This window comes from Boleophthalmus pectinirostris, unplaced genomic scaffold (genome assembly GCF_026225935.1).
Source record: "Boleophthalmus pectinirostris isolate CB_2022bp ecotype Guang Dong unplaced genomic scaffold, ASM2622593v1 HiC_scaffold_3, whole genome shotgun sequence".
Taxonomy (NCBI): Eukaryota; Metazoa; Chordata; class Actinopteri; order Gobiiformes; family Gobiidae; genus Boleophthalmus; species Boleophthalmus pectinirostris.
In genome coordinates, this window is record NW_026571299.1 from 17,327,309 (window position 1) to 17,346,748 (window position 19,440).

Below are 19,440 nucleotides of genomic sequence, written 5' to 3' on the forward strand. Positions count from 1 at the left end.
TCACACAAACAAACGTGCATTATTCAAGGAAGTTGTGTTTCTGTGCCGTCATAACACTGCTTTACATGGAGCAGGGAGGGAGAAGGCAAGTGTAGGATTTGACCATAAATATTAGTCTTATAGCCTCATAGTCTCATTTTTAGCATTGATACAGTGGGCTTTAGAATGCATGGTATATTATGGCTATTTTTATTTATTGGGTATTGAAGCTGCAAAGTTTTATTTACATTTAACTTTAAAGGTGCACAATGTAACTTTTTTGGTTTGGGGTCCACTACATGCTTGTTTCTATGGATATGTCATTGTTCTGTCTGTTCTACCTTTATGATGATTATTTATATTTTGCTTTGTTTTTATTGTGATTTTAATGTATTTCTTATTCTGTAAAGCACTTTGAATGACTTTGTGTACGAATTGTGCTATACAAATAAGCCTGTCTTGCCTTGCCTTGGAATGTTCCACAGTACGACATTAAACAGATCTACCGAGGTGGTTTTATAGCTCAAAAATACCTAGAATAACAAGCATTCTGACGGTGAGCAGGGTCGCCTCTCCACCAGTGTTGGGTGTAATATGTTACAGTAACGTAACTACTTTTGTTCGGGTAAAAATAGTGTAACGTGCTACTACTGAAAATTCGGTAACAATACGTAGTTCCTTTTTCAATTCAGCGCAACATTACTTTTCTGTGTGTATGCTGCTGACTGATCCCACTGCATTGGAAAGCGGCAAGGCCCGGGTATGAGAAGCTGTAAAGCATGCAGCCGGAGAGAAAGTTCTTTTCAGCTTTGCCTTACGGTACTTGTCGACTATCGGTCTCATGCCAGTATTTAGGCTTAGATGGTGTGACAGTTTAACACCAAAAAGTTAACAAAGTAATGAGTAACATAAAAAGATAGTTTCCATAGAGGGTAACTAAGTAAAGTAAGGGATTACTTTTTAGTAGTGACAAACAATGAGCAAGCACTACTTTTTTTAAGTAACTTCCCCAACACTGCTCTCCACAGATCTGACCTGTAACTTGGTCTAGTTTGGTCTCCATGAAAATAGAAACATGTGAAACATTCCAGACAAAGTAGTAAGATTTCCACAGAGAAAGGTATTTGATAGACCCTTCACCAGAAAGGTTACACCATGAACCTTTAAGTAAATGGGAAGATGCATCATACCAGGTTCTAGCAAATGATAATTGTCAATATAACATTGAGTCCTACTCATAAGTCAGGTAACTTAAACTAATATAAATTTTTTTGGAAATCTGTACACATTTCTTAGGTTTAAAACAATAGTGTGGCGTGCTTTGTATTAGAGCCCGACCGATATGGATTTTGTTGTGGCCGATATGAAACCGATATAATGGGAGTTGGAGCTGCCGATAACCGATATAATCACCGATATATTTAGTGATGTAAAAATTCACTGTAAATCTTGAATTGATTAAAAAACTTAGGTTTGGCTCTAGTGGATTTTAAATTGGGTTTATTTAGGCAACATTTATTGTTATTTTGACACTTTACATCATATTTACATACAGTAGATTGGCCTAATGGCATTTTTGCATCACATTCTAGCTACTAGTGATGGGTATTCCAGTTTTTTTTTTTTTTTTTGGAGAACCGGGTCTTTTGGCTCGGCTCACTAAAGCAGCTGGCTCTTTCGGCTCCCAAGCGACTCTTGAGATTGTTTTGTTGCAAGCAGGACTAAACCAGAACTGAACCAGGACTGAGTGTCGGGACTCGGTTTCTATCTCTCTCCAGCACTTGAGCCCCAGGTTATTCCTGGTTTATTAATTTTATGCTGAACTGCAGCCAAATATGCACTTTTTTTTTTATCCTATGCACACGCAGATTTCTGAAAGTTTCGTTTTCAGCCGCTGCTGCTGTCAAACTACGGGTCTACATGCGGCATGAAGAGAAAAAGTGAGAAAAAGAGAAAACACGGCTCCCAATAAGAAGCAGGCTCCCGTTGCTTCGATCGCGACCGACCCATAAGTCCTAGATAGTAAAATATCGCTATTAGCCTTTAGCCGTAAATGCTGCGCACCGCGGTAGTTAATTATATGCATAAATGTGGATCATTCACACGTCTATTCACAGCTCATTTACATATCAATGCAGGTCCAGTAGTAAATATACGGCCAATGCAGTCACTTTACAATAGACCAATAGAAAACAGCCTGTTTATGTGCGGGAGCTACAGCAGCTAATCGCTAACAAAACCTAAACTAGCTTCAAAGTCGATGTATTTCCAACACTCACCGCTCACACAGGCTCCTCCTCACATCACAAGTCTGCACTAATAAATGTCCTTTTAATCCAGACTCAAACCGATTGTCCGAAAAAGAATATAATCTTAATGTTGCGCACCGCTGCGGGTGTAAACAAACACACGTGAGTGAAGTGACGTCACTCTGGTGGTGTGTTCAGGGACAGTACGGACACAGACAAATTACACCGCAGATAAATACTGATGCGGAGCCACATATTAGGACATTTATCTGTCTGTAAATTGGATTAAATGAACATAATGTAGAGAGTCTAAGCTTTATAACGAGGTATAACATGCCCACGTGAAATATCGGCCCATATCAGCAAGCATATCGGCCGATAGCCGATATGTCTCCAGGTGCCCATATTGGCCGATAATATCGGCCAGCCGATATATCGGTCGGGCTCTACTTTGTATTAAAAACTTTAAAACATAGAGCGCTTCCTGAAGGAGGACACCTTTTGACATCAGCAGATGGAACAGTTAAAGGGACAGTATAGAGGACACACGTTTTTCTCGTTCTCAGTGCTGATTAATGCTTGGCTGCATGTGCTTAGATTTTAGATAGATAGTGACCATTCGGATCAGACAGAGTTCTTTTAGGTTTAAACCAAATGGATTTAAGCAGTGAATCTGGCAACCCAAGACTCATGAGGTTCATTCTGTTTTCTGATTATAAAATTGTCTTGAGAACCAAAACATCACACAACACAACAACAACTAGGGCATGATGTTGAATATTTTAGTAATGAAGGACACAAATGGGACAGAGTTAGGTCATGTTTATGGACTTTTAAATCAAAATCTACATATGTTTTCATTAAGTTTAGCATATGAAAGGACTTCTAACTCTGAATGTTTAGAACTGGAGCGAGCATGTTTAAGTATACCCAGTGTCAATGAGCTTGTATTGGCGTAAGACAGGCCTACAGGAGCAGAGCACAAACATCTGGACACTTGTTCTCTCAGTGTCATTGTGTTACTGTAAGGGTCTGGTGGGGAGAGGAGGAGACAGCTCTTCACTCTCTCACAAACCACTGTCTGTATGTAGTGTAGGACAGTGGTGTTAGTGCAGTACTCTTTAGTGGTCAGAGGGGGCGATGTTTGTCTTTGGTTACAGCGGAAAAGCCAAATAATGAGCTTTTAATCCTTTTTTTTTATGAATTGCTATCAAAACTGTGCACATTTTTGCATTAAACTGCAACTCATGGATATCCTCAAAACATAAAAAGAGTTTATGTTGGAGTAATCTTGCAAATTTACACCATTGTCCACTCTCAACATTGGTTTATCTTGTAGTAATTCATGAGGTTCCTCCATGTTTTTAAAGTCCAAACACTTTCAACACACTAACAAAGAGTACATTGACTTCCAACCTGGACAGTCTTCCTGAACATGTGAGACAGGCCTCTTCTGTGACGCTGTTTAAATCCAGACTCAAAACATTTCTGTTTAACTGTGCAATAACTGAAAGGTTTTCATTCCGCACTCTTCTCTCCAATTTATGTCTCTCTTTTTTAATTTTAATCTTCATGATTATTTATGTTTTGATTTGTTTTTATTATGATTTTAATGTATTTCTTATTCTGTAAAGCACTTTGAATTACTTTGTGTACGAATTGTGCTATACAAATAAACTTGCCTTGCCTTGCCTTGCCTTCCAACACAAATGAGGAAAACTAACCAAAACAAAACAACAATAACAAATCCCTTTAGTATTTTGTATTTAAAACCAAATTACAACATAGTTTGTGAATTCAACTTAAATCAATCTTATCAAACATCTAAAAATAACTAATAAGGATCATATAGGAAGAATCAAAAAGACAATTCAACAACTATTTTCTACTTTTCAAACTTACTTCATTTGACTGAGAGGAGAAAATAAATATAACACAAGAGCTTGTTGCCCAGGGCTTTGTCACAACAAATTTGAACTCAAAGCGTCTATGAGCTGCAGCTTAACCAGTTTTATATGAAAAATAATATCACAACTTTTTTTTCTCTTGAATATGGAAATAAGTCGACAGGGATTCATGTTTGTGCCACACTTTTCCACAACAGCAAATGGAGCAGTTTGGCCATTTTATGCCAACTCCTTTTACAAGATGTTCATTTTCAGTTTGATCGAGCTGATATTTAAGTTGCTTTATTGAAAGTGTATATGACAGGTTAGACTATGAATTTCACTAAAACACAGGTAACATAATTATTTAGATTTGACTAAAAATCTAAATATTGCCTTGATGTATTTACTTTTTCTAAATTGCACAATATTAGTTATGGTTAGACTGATAAAAATAGATTACAGCACCTTTCTTTTCTGGTGCAGGATCCATCAAATGCTTTTCTCCAAGGAGATGTTATTGCTTTGTCTGGAAAGATTCACAGTATGGTATTAAACCCTTCTATCTCCATGGAGACCAAACTAGACCAAGTTACAGGTCAGATCTGTGGAGAGGCGAAGCCGCTCACTGTCAGAATGCCTGTTTTTCTAGGTATTTCTGAGCAATAATTGAATAAATGTAAGGTAGAGCTATTTAATGTCATACTGTGGAACATGCAAGGCAAAGGAATTGTATATCCATAGAAAGAAGCAGGTGACAAAACCAAAACAAACCCAAAAGGTTACTGAGTGCACCTTTAAATGAAAGTTCAATCAGCCAGGAAAAAAGTAAATTAAAATGAATGTAAGACCTGTACAATTACAACCAGCTAAATTCTAACAATTCAATGTAATTCTTTTTTAATTTTATTTTTTTTAACATGTGATCTACAGAAACATAGTGGGGGTATGTCAGGTTTTCTATTTTCTTACTGTTCTTAAAATTAGCATTTTCCCACTGGGAGCAAATGCCGTGGATTTTTTATTTTTATTTTTTTAAGGGCCTATTACTCTATTTTCTTATCTATGTTATTATGTTGTTTCCTCATCAAAAACATAACCAGAGTTGTGTTTTGTTTCATTCACACATGTTTGGACAATTTCAGCCCTCGAATTTCCAATCTCTACCAAACAAAAGGTAAGAAGTAGCTGTTAACATGACAATCACAAGTTGGAACAGATCATTCTGAGCTTTGGAGATGCAGATAGACTAATAATAAAAGGTTACTCAAACATGTGTGAGTGAAACAAGAAACATCCAGGTGTGTTTTTGAGAAGGTAGCAACATTCTAACATGACTTAAAGCTCACAAGAGTCAATTTTGAGTAATATAGGACGATTTACAAAAAGGTGTGACGAGTGACTCAAAAGAGGTAGGGAAAAAAAACTGTATGTGTATGGAGTATTTTCACCAGAGGGGCTATTAAAGGGGTGAGAGGTTGTGAATGACAGTAAAGCCAGAAAAGAGGGTGAACATTGCAAGAGCGGAGAGAGAGAGCGAGAGAGAGGAGAAGAGGAGAGAAAGAGGAGAAGAGAGCGAGAGAAGAGAAGAGAGGAGGAGAGAGAGGTTCCATCCAGCGCTGCCACAACAAATATGCCAGCGTATCTTTTTGCTTTGTCTGCGTGCCCTGCTTCGTCAGCGATCGGCTATAGAAATATTTTGGCAGACTGCGCTTTGTTTTCATTTTCACAAAAGATGGAGAGAGAGGGGAAGAGAGGGATGGGGAGAGAGGGAGGGGAGAGAAGGGGGGATGGGTGAAGGAGAGAGAGGTGGGCAAAGGTAAAGAACTGGTGTCAAAAGAAAAATTTTACATTGTTTTGAAGAATGATAAATCTGATGACTCATGTAATTTGAATAATCCAGTAAAATTAATGCTTTAAATCTTGAAAAAATGTCAATTGCTATTTTTTTTATTTATGACAATTTAGATGTTTAAAAGGCTCATATAAATCAATGTTTTTCACACTGTAATGTTCATAATGTTTTGGTTATGAATGCATCCATAAAAAGAAATATATGTATATATTTAAGAAGATTATTGCATTGCAGAAAGAGATTTGTCCAAGGAGAAACCTGATTCTAACCTAAACAAGAGGAAGCTGTAAATCAGGCTAATGCTAACACCACTAATTCAGACCAGGAGGAGCGAGGCACCGCCTGATGGACCCCAAAATGGCCGACTTTACAAAACGCTGCCCGGTTCCTTTAATCATGGCCTTGATCCAAAAGATACTGTCTCCTCCAATCAGCATGCTTCCTGACAGTCACACATGACTGATGTGGACCAATGAGAGAGCAGGGAGAGTCCAAACAGCGGAATCAGTTATGTAAATGTTAAGGTGAATGGGCCTTTAATCTGCGGCGGGCTGTAATAGGTGATATATGTGTCAAAGGTTAGATGTTCAAGAAGCAGAGATCATGTTCTGGAGGGTTTATCAGAAACATATGGTCCAGTGATGAGGAGGAGCTGAGGAAGTGTGTTGGTTGTACATGAAAAAGAGATGTTTACAGTGTTTAATATAAAGCCACAGTGTGTAAAATAGACTAGAGAGCATGCTTTTTATTTATTTTTCTCACTTTTGTTCTCTTTATTTAACTGAAAAACATCTGACCTTACTGTACCTGGGCTTGTATCTCATCATTTGGCCTGGAGAAGAGCCTCCTGCTGCCTGTTTCCATGGGAATATAATAATGTAAACATTACTGGTCTATTGTTGCATTTATACATTCATTAACTATTATTCATTCATGTTTTTGTTTTTTTCATAGCCATGTTAAATTATTATTTTTTTGTTTCTCAGTACAACTGATGGATTCATATTTGAGATTATAGAAACATTTATTCTTTCTTATGTAATGATTATTTTTGTCCTCGACCATGACTAAACAAAGAAACATCCTAATGTGGTCAAAGAATGAAACTGCAATCAATACAATTCTAAAATTCTAATTCAGTACTACTGTAATGAGGCTCTGATTGTAAAAACACTTTTAAATGTATCATTTTTAAACACGTTTCACACGGTCTTTTAAAACTTTGGACATGTAAAACTCTGCCATGATCACTGGACTCTGTTCAAACCTGTGTTCCACTTACAGAGAATGAGGCCACCGCATTACTGTAACTTAAAACAGAGTCCCAAATACAAATGCACATCACTTCAGCACTGATCACGCCTCAATCTAGTTTTTTTTTTTTTTTTTTTTTTGGCATCCAGTGCAATAGCAATTTTTTAGTTAAACCCATACTTCAAAACATTTTCCATGAAGATAGATGTGTTTTATTTCATACTGCGGAAGATTATAGTCAGCAGAACATTTCCATGGAGAGAAGCAGGTGAGGGTCCTCCTCAAAGGGAAATAAGAGACAGGTTTGTGGAGATGCAAGCTGAATTATGTAAGGATGCATGTTTTGTTTTGTTTTTTTTTCCTATGCAATAAACACAACCAAAATGACAGACATACTTTTGTTTTAGTTCATTTTGTTGACTAAAAAGTTACATACTGTGGCCACCTGGCTCACACACTGAACTGTTTTTTAGCTCTGTTTTTAACACCATTATGACGGCTCCAAACGTTTTCATCTAGGTCAGACATGTCAAACTCAGGCCCAGGGGCCAAATTCGGCCCGCGATATAATTATATTTGGCCTGCAAGATCATATCAAATATGTATTAGAGCTGGCCTGCCAGCTACAAATAGACTATAGCAACATTATTTATTTAAAATTTTCTTATTATTTTATATTTTGCTTGTTGTTGATTCAAGAAAACTATTATTAAATATTTATTTTAATAAGAAAAGGTTTAACATTACATATCTCAAAAGAAGAGAAAACATGCAGATGTTGTTGAAATTTTCCATTAAATATTTAGTTTGGCCCACAACTTAGTTCCACTTTTTAATTTTGTCCCTCTGTGAATTTGAGTTTGACACCCCTGGTCTAGGTACAGATTAAGCCACGCTTCACTGATGCTCAGTTAGTTTTTATTCTTTTCCTTACGACACTAACGTCCAATATGAAAAACTAAAAGGACAAACAAAACTTTATCAGAAATATATAAACACAAACTATATGCAATAAAACAAAACAATAATGAACAAACTGCATGCGCCTTCTGATCCTTGACGTTTAGGAGTTGTCAGTCTGTACATTTCCTGTGCAATTCTCTGACTTTCTCTGTCCTGTCCATTCTGTCCGTGCTTTTTTTATTTTATTTTTTTTCTGAACCACATGCACAGAGCACGAGTACATGCAATGCCCAACTTGACCACTGGAGGTCGTGAATCAAAATAAAACACACAAAATAGTAGTAACAATAATAATATCTACTGCGACAGCTACAAAGGTTAAGAAGTGCAGCTGACAGAAATAAGGGGCAGGTTGATCGTGTGAAAGGAGCTACCTATGGGCATTTGAGAAGCTACAGGCTTTTTAGACCATGTGTGGCAGCAAAAGTAGCAGAAGACCTTCCAGAGGAAACACTTGGAAGGAACAAGGCCTTTCAGGTTGTGTTCATCTGTCTCCCCCGGACACTGATGCTGCAGGACACAGAGGAGGGACACTTTTGGCTCCTCCTCTCCTCAAAAGGCCCTGACACAGATCTGCTGACTCTACCTGACCAGTCCTCCTTTTAAACTGCACAGAGACCTTTGACTGAGACACAAAGGTGACTGAGAAGAGCAGTGTAAATGTTGCTGCAGAATTTCCCTCTAGATCAGTGAAGTATCTCTCTATGTTTCTTTAATGTTGCAGATCAGATACCTGTGTCCATCTCGATACTTACTCTAATTATTTTATTAACACAATTTGGGAAACACTTTAATAAATAATTGGGCATCCCTATTTATCACTGTGTTTTCACCACTCTCAATCCATACAACATTTCAGCTCTGTTGTTGTTAATCCATGGAATAACTCTTTCTCTGAACCTCTGGTAAACTGGCTTGGCTCCTCTCACACACTGTGCATGCTAAAACACATGCAGCGTCTTGGCACCAACCACACAAAGCTAGCGAAGAGACAGAGAGAGAGAGAGAGACAGTCAATCAATAAAACCTTGTTACGCTAATTGCAAGATCATAATCTCCATTGCTACTTGTGCAGAATATCCAAACAGTCTCTCCATTAGCCCAATTATTCCCCCGTGCAGTTTCAACCAGTCTTTCTTTCTCCTTGTGCTCCCTTTTTTTAGATGTATTTCTCTCAAACAGCAGTTATTTTAAATGAATTCATAAGTCAGGAGAGTGAACTTCAAAGAAAAGCATTGTCAAGGTAAAGTGCTGATGAAGTCTTCTTTGCTTTCGTCCAATTTTACCGCAATGCTATAGAAAGCGTGGAGTTATCTTTGATCACAACTGCTCTTTAGCGTTAGCATGCGGAGTCCCACTTATGAGTCAAGGTCTGCGGAGTCACCTTTGTAATGCAAAAGTATGGTGCGGTTTTGTATTCAGGCTGCTTTTAGCTTGCATAGCAAAATATCAGAAGACAATATAGAAAATAGATTCAAATATTGCATCGTCAGTATCACTATGAAAAGTACATGCTGATATGTGGCATTCCTGTGTTTACTTTTGGTTAAAATACATAAATATGGATCCCAAACTTAATTAAAAAGTGATTCGGATGTCAGTTTGGTGGAACCTCAGATAGATGCTGGAGGGCTGCGGTCTGGTGGGGGATCATTCCCACATATTCTGGGATTGTCCTAAACTAACAACATTTTGGAGGGAGGTGCAATGCGAAATTGAAAACTGTTTGGGGATCAAAATTATATTAGACCCATGTAATGTTCTGTTGGGAATTTTTCCAAACAACCTAAGAACAAATAGCCATTTTCATTTGCTGAAAATTTTACTTTTAATTGCAAAAAAAATGATAACAGTCTCCTGGCTCAGACCGCTGCCCCCCACAATTACCCAGTGGAAAAATAAAATAAAGGATGTATATCATATGGAGCAAATAACTGCAAGGTTACAAATGAAGACAGATTTATTCATGGACAGGTGGTCTTCAATTCGGGCCTATATTTCAAAGGGATGACTATCTTTTGTAGGATTTTTGTTGTAGTGTGTGTGGTGTGTATTGTGGGGGATGAATGAGGAGACTGTGTATGGCTGTATCTATACTGTATACTGTATACTTTGTTGTCGTTTTGCTTGTGTTGCATCCTTGCTGCTGTGTCATGATTGTGTGGCTTGCACCGAATTTATTTAATAAAAATAAGTTCAAAAAAAAAAAAAAAAAAAAGTGATTCGGACACATCAAATACTGCATTTTTTTCCCCTCAAGAATCACAATTAGAACAGAGTTGTAATAGTTTTCCATAAAATGTGTTTCATCCATTGTACCTTAAAGCAGACCTGGGCATTGTACAGGTCCAGGGCCACATACGGAGCTTTGGTTGATGCTGACCAGCCTGTTTAAGATCATTTGGAATTACAAAATAAACATATTTCATCATTTTACCTCATGCATGGACTAAAGCTGCATTGCTTTTATTTATGAGGTTTTTTTTTTAATGACATTTTTTGTAAGGGAACCTCACGTTTTCATTGCTTAATCATAACACATTGTGGTCACACCAGCTTGTCAAAGCCTGATACCATCAGATCTCAGAAGCTCAGCAAGGCCGGGCCTGGTCAGTGCTTGGCTTTGAGATCTGGGAAAATCAGGTGCTACTGTGGAGCGCCAGCCGCAAAAACTGCTGTTGTGTCCTTAGGCAAGACACTTCACTCACATTGCCTAGTATGAAAGTGGTGTGATGGTGGTGGTCAAAGGGACCGATGGTGCTGATTGGCAGTCATGCTTCGGGCAGCCCCAGGGCAGGTGCGGCTACAATAGTAGTTTACCACCACTAGGTATAGAGTGACTGAATAATGCTCTGTAAAGCGTCTTTGTGACAAATGTCTGTGAAAAGCTCTATATAAATAAAAACTTACTTACTTACATATACTCTTTTCAGTCTTACCAGCTCGTCTAAACATCACTATTTACTGCTTTTTTATAAAGAAATACAATTTATATTATGCAGAAATAAGTGAAGCATTTTGGCCCTGCCCTCCACAATATTTTCTGTTTATCATGTGGCCCCATGGATAAAAACAATTGCCCACCCCTGCCTTAGAGGGTTGTCAAAGAAATTGATGTTAATCACTGATACAAACAGTAGTATCAGAAATAGATACTAAACAATTATGTGCATCTTACTTCATATACTTGATGTCTTCTGTGTTTACCAAATGTAGAAAGTAGTATAAATTAAGAAAAAAAGTATTATTTTGTGTTATAAATACATTGTTGTCTAATAAATACTGTTTTGGAGTTGGAATATTTAGTACTGTGACACTACTGTAATACATTTACAAAAGGACAACATATCAAAATATCCTTTACAATATGAGTGCATTTGCATTGGATTTACATTGGACTTCACAGTAGAGTTCCCTGCCCTTTTGGCTTCATGATTTTATGCCAACCTCAAAGAAAAAAAATATATATCAGGGAGAAGTCCATATAATCCTGATGACTCACAGTGGAGCAGGGTCAGAGCCTGTCATATCAATGTTCCCATGAGACCGCGACTGACTAACTCTCCCTCTCTCCCTCCCTCTCTACTATTTCCATCTCTTCTTTTTCTTTTCTATCTCTTGTTTCTGTCTCTTTCTTTCCCTCTCTCTCTGTAACAGCTTACTCACTTTCTCTCTCTTCTGTTGTTCATGCTTTCATACTCTTCTCTTTTTTCTCTCCCTTTATTTCTCCTCTCTCTTCTCTTAAAGGTCCTGTATTACGCAAATTTGACTCTTGAGAGCTTTAAGCCATGTAATAATGTCGTTACCTCATCAAAAACAGACCTGAAGTTGTGTTTAGTTTCATTCACACATGTTTGGGTAATCCTGCGTTATTAGTCTGTCTACATCTCCGAAGCTCAAAATGCTCTGTTCCACCCTGCGATGTCATGAAGCAGTGGGTTTAAAGTGAACAAAATTTTAACTTTTGTTCTGTAGAGATTGGCAGTTCCAGGGATCAAATCATCCAAATGATTCTAGTGACGGTGTATGGAGTTTAAAAAACACAGTGGAGCACTCCCTGTATTATCACAAGGTGGTATTGTTGAGAAGAACTCAGCCTAAAAACTCCTTGTTCGTCTCTTTCCTTTCTCTCCCTCACTCCTCTGTCTCTTCTCTCTCGCTCTCTCCCTGCAGCAGACTGACAAAGTGTTAGTGATTCGGTGGTGAGTTCACTGACCCTGATCGTAGCATCACCAGCTCTGACTGTGGCCCTGTGGGTGCTGACCGCGACCCTACAAACATGTGTGTTACAGGAGCAGCTCTGTCACGGCAAAGGGCACAGGACCTTTCTTTGGCTTTGATTAAAGTCAGCACTAAAATAATACCACACGTGGGAGTATAGCCAACATTTCATTGAAGTAGTTATTAATTATGAAAATGCATGACGTCTATGGTCTCAGTCAAAATGTCTGGATTTCAAAAAGAGTGTCAAGTGCAAATGAGGATTTACGCTAACTTAGTTCAAAATAATATTACTTAAGTACAAATACAACGTAGGCTAAAAAAATGACAGAAGAGTAACACAAGTCTTTGGGAACAGTATATCCCACTCTTTTTCACTGACAAACTTTCAAAACTTTTCCATGACTTTTCATGACCTCAAGTGAATTTTTCATGACTTTATGGCACTGACATGTGTAGACTTTTGCATACTTTTTAGGGCATACTTTTTTAGCATTCAAAATGTTGTCACTGCATTTACTGTTGTCTCTTTTAAACAAAAGGCACGTACCTTCAGAAATAACCATAATAGCCTAATGATAACTTAACAGAACGCTGTAGTTGCGTGAAAGCGCTACTAAAATCCCATGACTTTTCCAAAACTTTCATTGTATTTACAAAATTCCATGACTTTTACAATATATTTTCAATTTCCATGACTTTTCCAGGATTTCCATGAGTGAAGGAACCCTGTACTTAAGAGTAATTGTAAGTGTAACCATCTGGACATAACATCAGAGTTAATATAATTGAAGAAAATATTAAAGTGGGACTATGTATGTACAATTTTAGGAGCAAGACCTAGTATCATTTTTGGCAAAAACATCCCCAGGAATGGAAAACACATAAGATTTAAACAAAACACACACACACATATGAAGAAGCAAACAAACTGAAATGAATTTAACAATGTCAAAACTTTTTGTCACTTTACTCTACTGTACTCTGTAGAATGTGTTAATCACTCAAGAGTTAGAGCTGAAAAGTACTCCAAGAAGTACAAGTTATTTCACTCATTCAAGTAACACGAGTAAATGTAACTAAAGAACTCAGAGTAACACATTTCAAATCAAATACATCTTGCTATAGAATAAGGCTGCTGATCCCCTATAGAGCAATTACTTTGTGAGAGACAGCAGCACTATAAAGAGGACTTCGGTGCAGTTTTGGAGGTAGAACGCTGACCCAAATGCATTTCAATAGAATGGGGGGCAGAGAGGAAAGGAGAGAGGGAGAGGGGAAGTAAAATAAGATATTAAAAACTGCAGCATAGAAAATGTGAGCTTTAGGCGAAACCATTTGTTTTTGTCCAAAGAGCAATAAAGAGAAGCACTATTGTAAAGTGTATGGCAGCAAAATAAAAATAGTTAATAAAAATCACCCCCCGGGCCATCATACTTCTCTGCAACTTTTACTAGAAGTCTGTTTTATCTCGGCACTCGCACACTACCAAAGCATAAACAGTCTTTCTAAAAATATTCAAACTCTGTGTATCTGAAAGGATATTTTATTTAAACGCAGTGTTGTAAACGCAGTAAAAGAACAGTGAATATGTTATCAGCCATTTTGTACAAACTAAACACTGACCTGGTTTCCACTCTGAGAAAGAGGAACTTGCTAACATTTCACAATTCACAGAAAACACTCTGTTCCACCTTATGATGTCATGTGGTATTACAGGAAGTGCTACACTGTGTTTTTAAACTCCATATACCTTCACTAGAATCATTTGGATGATTTCAGCAGTGGAACTGCCAATCTTTACTTAACAAAAGGTAAAACATAGCTGTTAACTTGAAAACTACTGCTTCATGACATCACTTTGGAGATGTAAACAGAATAATAATAAAGGAATACTCAAACATGTGTGAATGAAACACATGGGTGTGTTTTTGAGGAGGTAACAATCCATTTTGTATGATATTGGACCTTTAAGTTAAAATTAAATGACAATTATTTAAATGTTTTAACAGAACAATCTATATGTTAGAATTGACTGAAGATATGACATGGTATGAGAAGTAACTAAAGTGCAATTCTGGCACAGGGCCTGTCCCTTTAAATAAATAAATCTAAAATACCATACCCCCTACAACTGTACAACAACTCACCCTTATGTAACAGATAACCCTATGTTCTGTCAATCATCAAATCGTTGCTGCACTGTCTTCCTATGATCTCTTGTATAAAGCTGTGATTTTATATTTTATTACTAATGTTTCTATTTAATTTTAACTTGAACATTTACATTTATATAATTTTACACCTGTCTCTTGCTATCTTTTTGTTACTTATTTAGAATTTATTATTACCATTTATATTTTTGCTCTTTGTTATTATATTATATTGTGTGAGCTACTGTGTCCAAATCATTTCCCTTGTGGATCAATAAAGTTTTGTGTAAGTCTAAGTCTAAAAATATAATTTAAAAAAACAAAACATACACATTATTGTAGTATGTATAGTTATGTGAATTTTGGTAAATGTTGACTGCAAAAAGAACCAATGAGTCTTAATACTGTATTTCATAATGAGAAAATAATCCTATGATATGTAAAGTTTATGTCAGAGATGGGGACTTGCAAGACGTGACTTGGTCTTGAGTCAGACTTGAGTTAATATTTTTAGGACTTGAGACTTGACTTGATAAGATGGATTAAAACTTGGGACTCAACTTGGACTTGAAGGTCAGTGACTTGGGAACTGACTCGGACTTGAGGCCTATGACTTGAGAAGTCTTGAGAAGCACTTTTAAATCTAAATTCTTTCTATTCTGACTGTAATGATTACCTCTTAAGATCTTGTCAAGACATTTAAAAAGGAAAAATTAACTAGATTAATTTCTACAACTCTTATATACACTATAAATATTCATATTCAAATATAATATGCTTTTTTAAGTACAATTTATCTTAAAATTCATATAAATTGCAACAATCAAAGCTATATTTGATATTTTGGTTTAAAGACTTGAAATGACTTGAAGCTCAACGCAGATGACTTGGACTTGACTTAGACTTATGGGCCAGTGACTCGAGACTCGATTTTGACTTGGGACTTGACTCGGACTTGAGGTAAAAGATTTGAGACTTACTTGAGACTTGCAAAACAATGACTTGGTCCCACCTCTGGTTTATGGTAACCAATTTTGACAATTCTAACCCTAAATTTCATCTATAACCAAAGGGATTATTGTGCATTGACAAAAACAAAACAAAACAGTTAAAGTATGTTTTTTTTTTTTTCTTCTGAGATCAAACCCTGCAAAAACTATTAGCTGCCAATCTACAGTATATGAACAACGCATATCTTTCAATAGAGTGCGAATACTCTCTAATTACACAAACCAGTAAACAATACCAAATGAACCAGACCATTGCACAGTACTGAAGTTGTATCTTTGTGTACATTTACTGTCAGCACATCCATCCCTCTCTCCCTCCCTGATCCAGCTGTCAGAGGGAGCACAGGGGCTGGAGCTGGCCAAGCGGAGAACAGAGCAAGGCACATGTCAAAGAATCACCATCCAGAGTAAACAAAGTACAACACAGCCAAAGCAAAGTCCTCCCATCAACAGCTTTCACGCTACTTTTCACAGCCTTCCCTTCATTTTCTCTTTCTCTTTTCACTCTATCTTGTTTCCTTAGTCCTTCTTCTGTCTGTATTCTGTATTCCAGGACATTTGGTTTGACTTACAAGAAAACATGGAGAACTTTCTCAATGGGGATGCACTAAGGGCTGATTGAGTATAAAAAGTCATTATCACAATATAAATCACAATAAAAGAGGCATTTGGTATGATTGAATAATGCTTTTGATTATGGAAAGGTGCACTACATTTGACCTGTCTTTCAATGACACTGTGACAACTCATCAGGAGCAGTGGGTGCAGGGATTCAGAGATGAAGAGATGGGTATGACTGACAGGTGGATTAACCAATCAGAGAAACACATGGTTCATTCACAATAAACATGGGGTCTTAAAATCAGAGAAATGAAAGTAGCAAAGAGGACTGATCAACGATGACTTATGTGATTGGATGATCCAAAGTTCTGTTGTTTGTTTGCTGCATTGTGCATTTAGCTTTCTGAAAGAATGTAAAAGTATTATAAAACAGCCTCCTCATCATATTTGGCCCATAGACTGTAAATGGACATACCAATAGGAAGTGAACATGAGGGCACTTCCGACTCCATCGACCCTGGCTCCAATTGACTTTACATTGAAAAATTGTCACTCCTCTCTCTGTAACTGTTAGACAGGCTGGTGTCACCTAGAGCCTCCGCTCAATTTCATTTGTCTCCAGCAACTCGGTCAGGAATCGGAATACACTAAATGGTTTGCAAGAACCCTGGAAGTTGTAGACCGCGCACCGGCCAATCAGCAAAGAGCTGTGAAGCCATGAGGTCAAACTCAAGCACCTGTCTGGGTCCTTTTTGTGGTACAGCACAAGAGTAAACAAAGCGCTTGAGATGGATGTAGACGAAGGCATACATTCTGTGTTGGCAACGATTCCCGAGATTGAGGATTTAAAGTCGGATCAAAGAGAATGTTTTGTGAATTTTATCAAGGAGAAATACGTTATTGCCCTTCTTCCTGCGGGATTTGGCGCATTTCATATGTCACGACCAAATAGCAGTGATTGGTTAAATTAAAAAAGTACCCGCCTACCGTCGAGCGAACAAATCGTAATGCCGCAAGGTCAGACGGTTTCCACGAAGTGAAACCGGTTGATGAATCAGGCCATGTAACTGCTGCGTTGAGCCTTGTTATTTTGCTCTTAAAATGTCAATCCACTCTATATGATCCTGGTGTCTTTATTTCTTTATTTTGTCTATAAATAAATTCCTATTCCTTATATGGACCCTCACTCTTAATTCACCCCTGTAACCGCTAGCATTATGAGCTTCATTTGACTGGATGCTACAGGTGATGTCACACTCCCTTTGTCCACTTCTTTATACATGTCTATGTCTATGTTGACCACTGTTCATATGGTAAGGTGGAGTTCCCTTTTTACAAAATTTTCATGAAAGTAAACTGTATATATTTCTTGCAAATATTATATTAAATTAAAGTTTAAATAAATACCTTATGGTGGTCATTTTGTTGCATTTCCTGTATTATGTAATTTACAAGGAACTGGAAGGATAGCACTGTTAAGCAAGTCATTTTGTGCCCTGATAATACTGCAGAGATTTAGATACTGTTACATCTATACATCCTAATTATGAGTCACTTACTACTATAAAGTAGTACAAATACTTAGTCAATGCAAACGATAAAAGCTTGTGAGTAAAAACCTCTCCTTAAGACTCATGTTGTCCACGTTCATTAAGTAAGATGCATAAATCATGTGAAAGTCCAGTGTAAGAGTTTGAGTCCAGCTCCACTTTTCCAAAGACTAGAAGTTAGGAAGTGAATTAAACTACAGTAGTCTGAAGTGGCTGCTAATAATTGCAATAGACAAGGACAAATTCCCATTCCCCACAGTGCATGTCAGACAGGCTTACACCCGAACTCCAGCAAATCCTCCTGTCCAAACAGAACCATATGTCCTGCTGTGGTCCTGACCAGCTGTGTTACTACAGAGGGGCCAGAAATGTAATGCAGAGTGTGAGGGAGGGAGGGAGTTAGTATAAGGAAGGGATGAAGGGCCGGTATGAGAGATTGAGGGAAAGAGGAAGAAAGCGAGAGTCAGTACGAGGAAGAGCTGAAGAGCAATGTGAGAGAGGGAGAGAGATTGTAAGAGGAACAGCATGCATGAGAATGAGAGAGAGATCAGAGAAAAGGTAGAAGGAGAGATGGTAAGAGATAGAAGAAAGAAAAGGGAATAAATGAAGAGACAAGGAGAAAGACTGAGAGACAGACTGTGTATGAGAAAGAGAAACAGATTTGGTTTGAGCATAAGAGACTGGAAGAGGATTAGAAGTAGGGTGATTAAATCGGAATGGTAGACTATGAGGAGAGTAAAAGAGAAAAAGGAGAGATGGAGGGAGAGAGAGAGAGAAAGATAGAGAGACGGACAAAGGGAAAGGTGGTGAGATATAGAGACAGAAAAATTCAGAGAGACTGTATGAGAGAGAGGTGTGGGGGATGAAAATGGATGGAGATAGATGAGAAAAAGAGGGAGAAAGAGAGTGTGAGAGAGATTCTTTATGCGCAAAAGAGGAATGGAAGTAGGGTGATGAAATGGGATAGAGAGAGAGAGAAAGACGGTGAGATGGAGAGACAAACAGAGAGACTGTATGAAAAAGAGTTATGAGAAAAGTAACAAGATGGAGATAGAAGGAGAAAAAAAAAAAAAAAGGAAGAGAGAGAACCTTTTCCCAATCTGTGTAACTTAATAAACCCTTTGCAAAGAGGGCTGCCAAAAGAAGCGATTCCTGCTCGACCTTTTACCGAGCTGAAAATGAGGTGGAAAACGAATGATTGCTTTAAACGCAATAAAGTCATTTGAAGTTTTGGGAGACGGCGGAGTTTACTCTGTGGTTGACACTAAAGCCTTTTAAATAAATCTTTTCACTTCCGTCCGCCTAGTTTATGTATTTCTTTAAGAGCGGCTGAAAATTCAAAATTTTTTTTTTTTAAATCAGAGATGAACTAACAGATACAAATGCGGTTTTAATACATGTTTTCAGTACAGGTTGTGCTCCATCGCTGAAACAAATTAAAGTGCAGTGGCTTGTAAACAAAAAGTGGGTTTATTCAAATCAGTTGAGCAAAATTGTAGAGAACTAAAGTAAGTAAAGCGATATTTACTGTGAAAAATGAAATACTGAGGTGAATAGGAAAAGGACACAAGTAAATGAAAATTAAATGGTTGGCAATGTGATTTTATAATGGAAGTGGTTGAGTTGAATAGCCAGGATAAGATCAACAAGCAGCCAGGAAAACTCTGTATCAAGGTCATGGCTTAGTTTGGCTGCTATATTTTTGATTTAGCTGAAATTGTGATTATTTTATTTCATAATTTAAAGGACCTATATCATA

General features: G+C 37.5%; 1 protein-coding gene across 4 annotated transcripts in view; it reads right to left on the reverse strand.

Annotated features, from left to right (window-relative positions):
• The window catches only part of tox2 (TOX high mobility group box family member 2), a 256,805-nt gene that overhangs the window by 82,588 nt on the left and 154,777 nt on the right, over window positions 1-19,440 (reverse strand). The gene's annotated exons all lie outside the window — the stretch shown is intronic.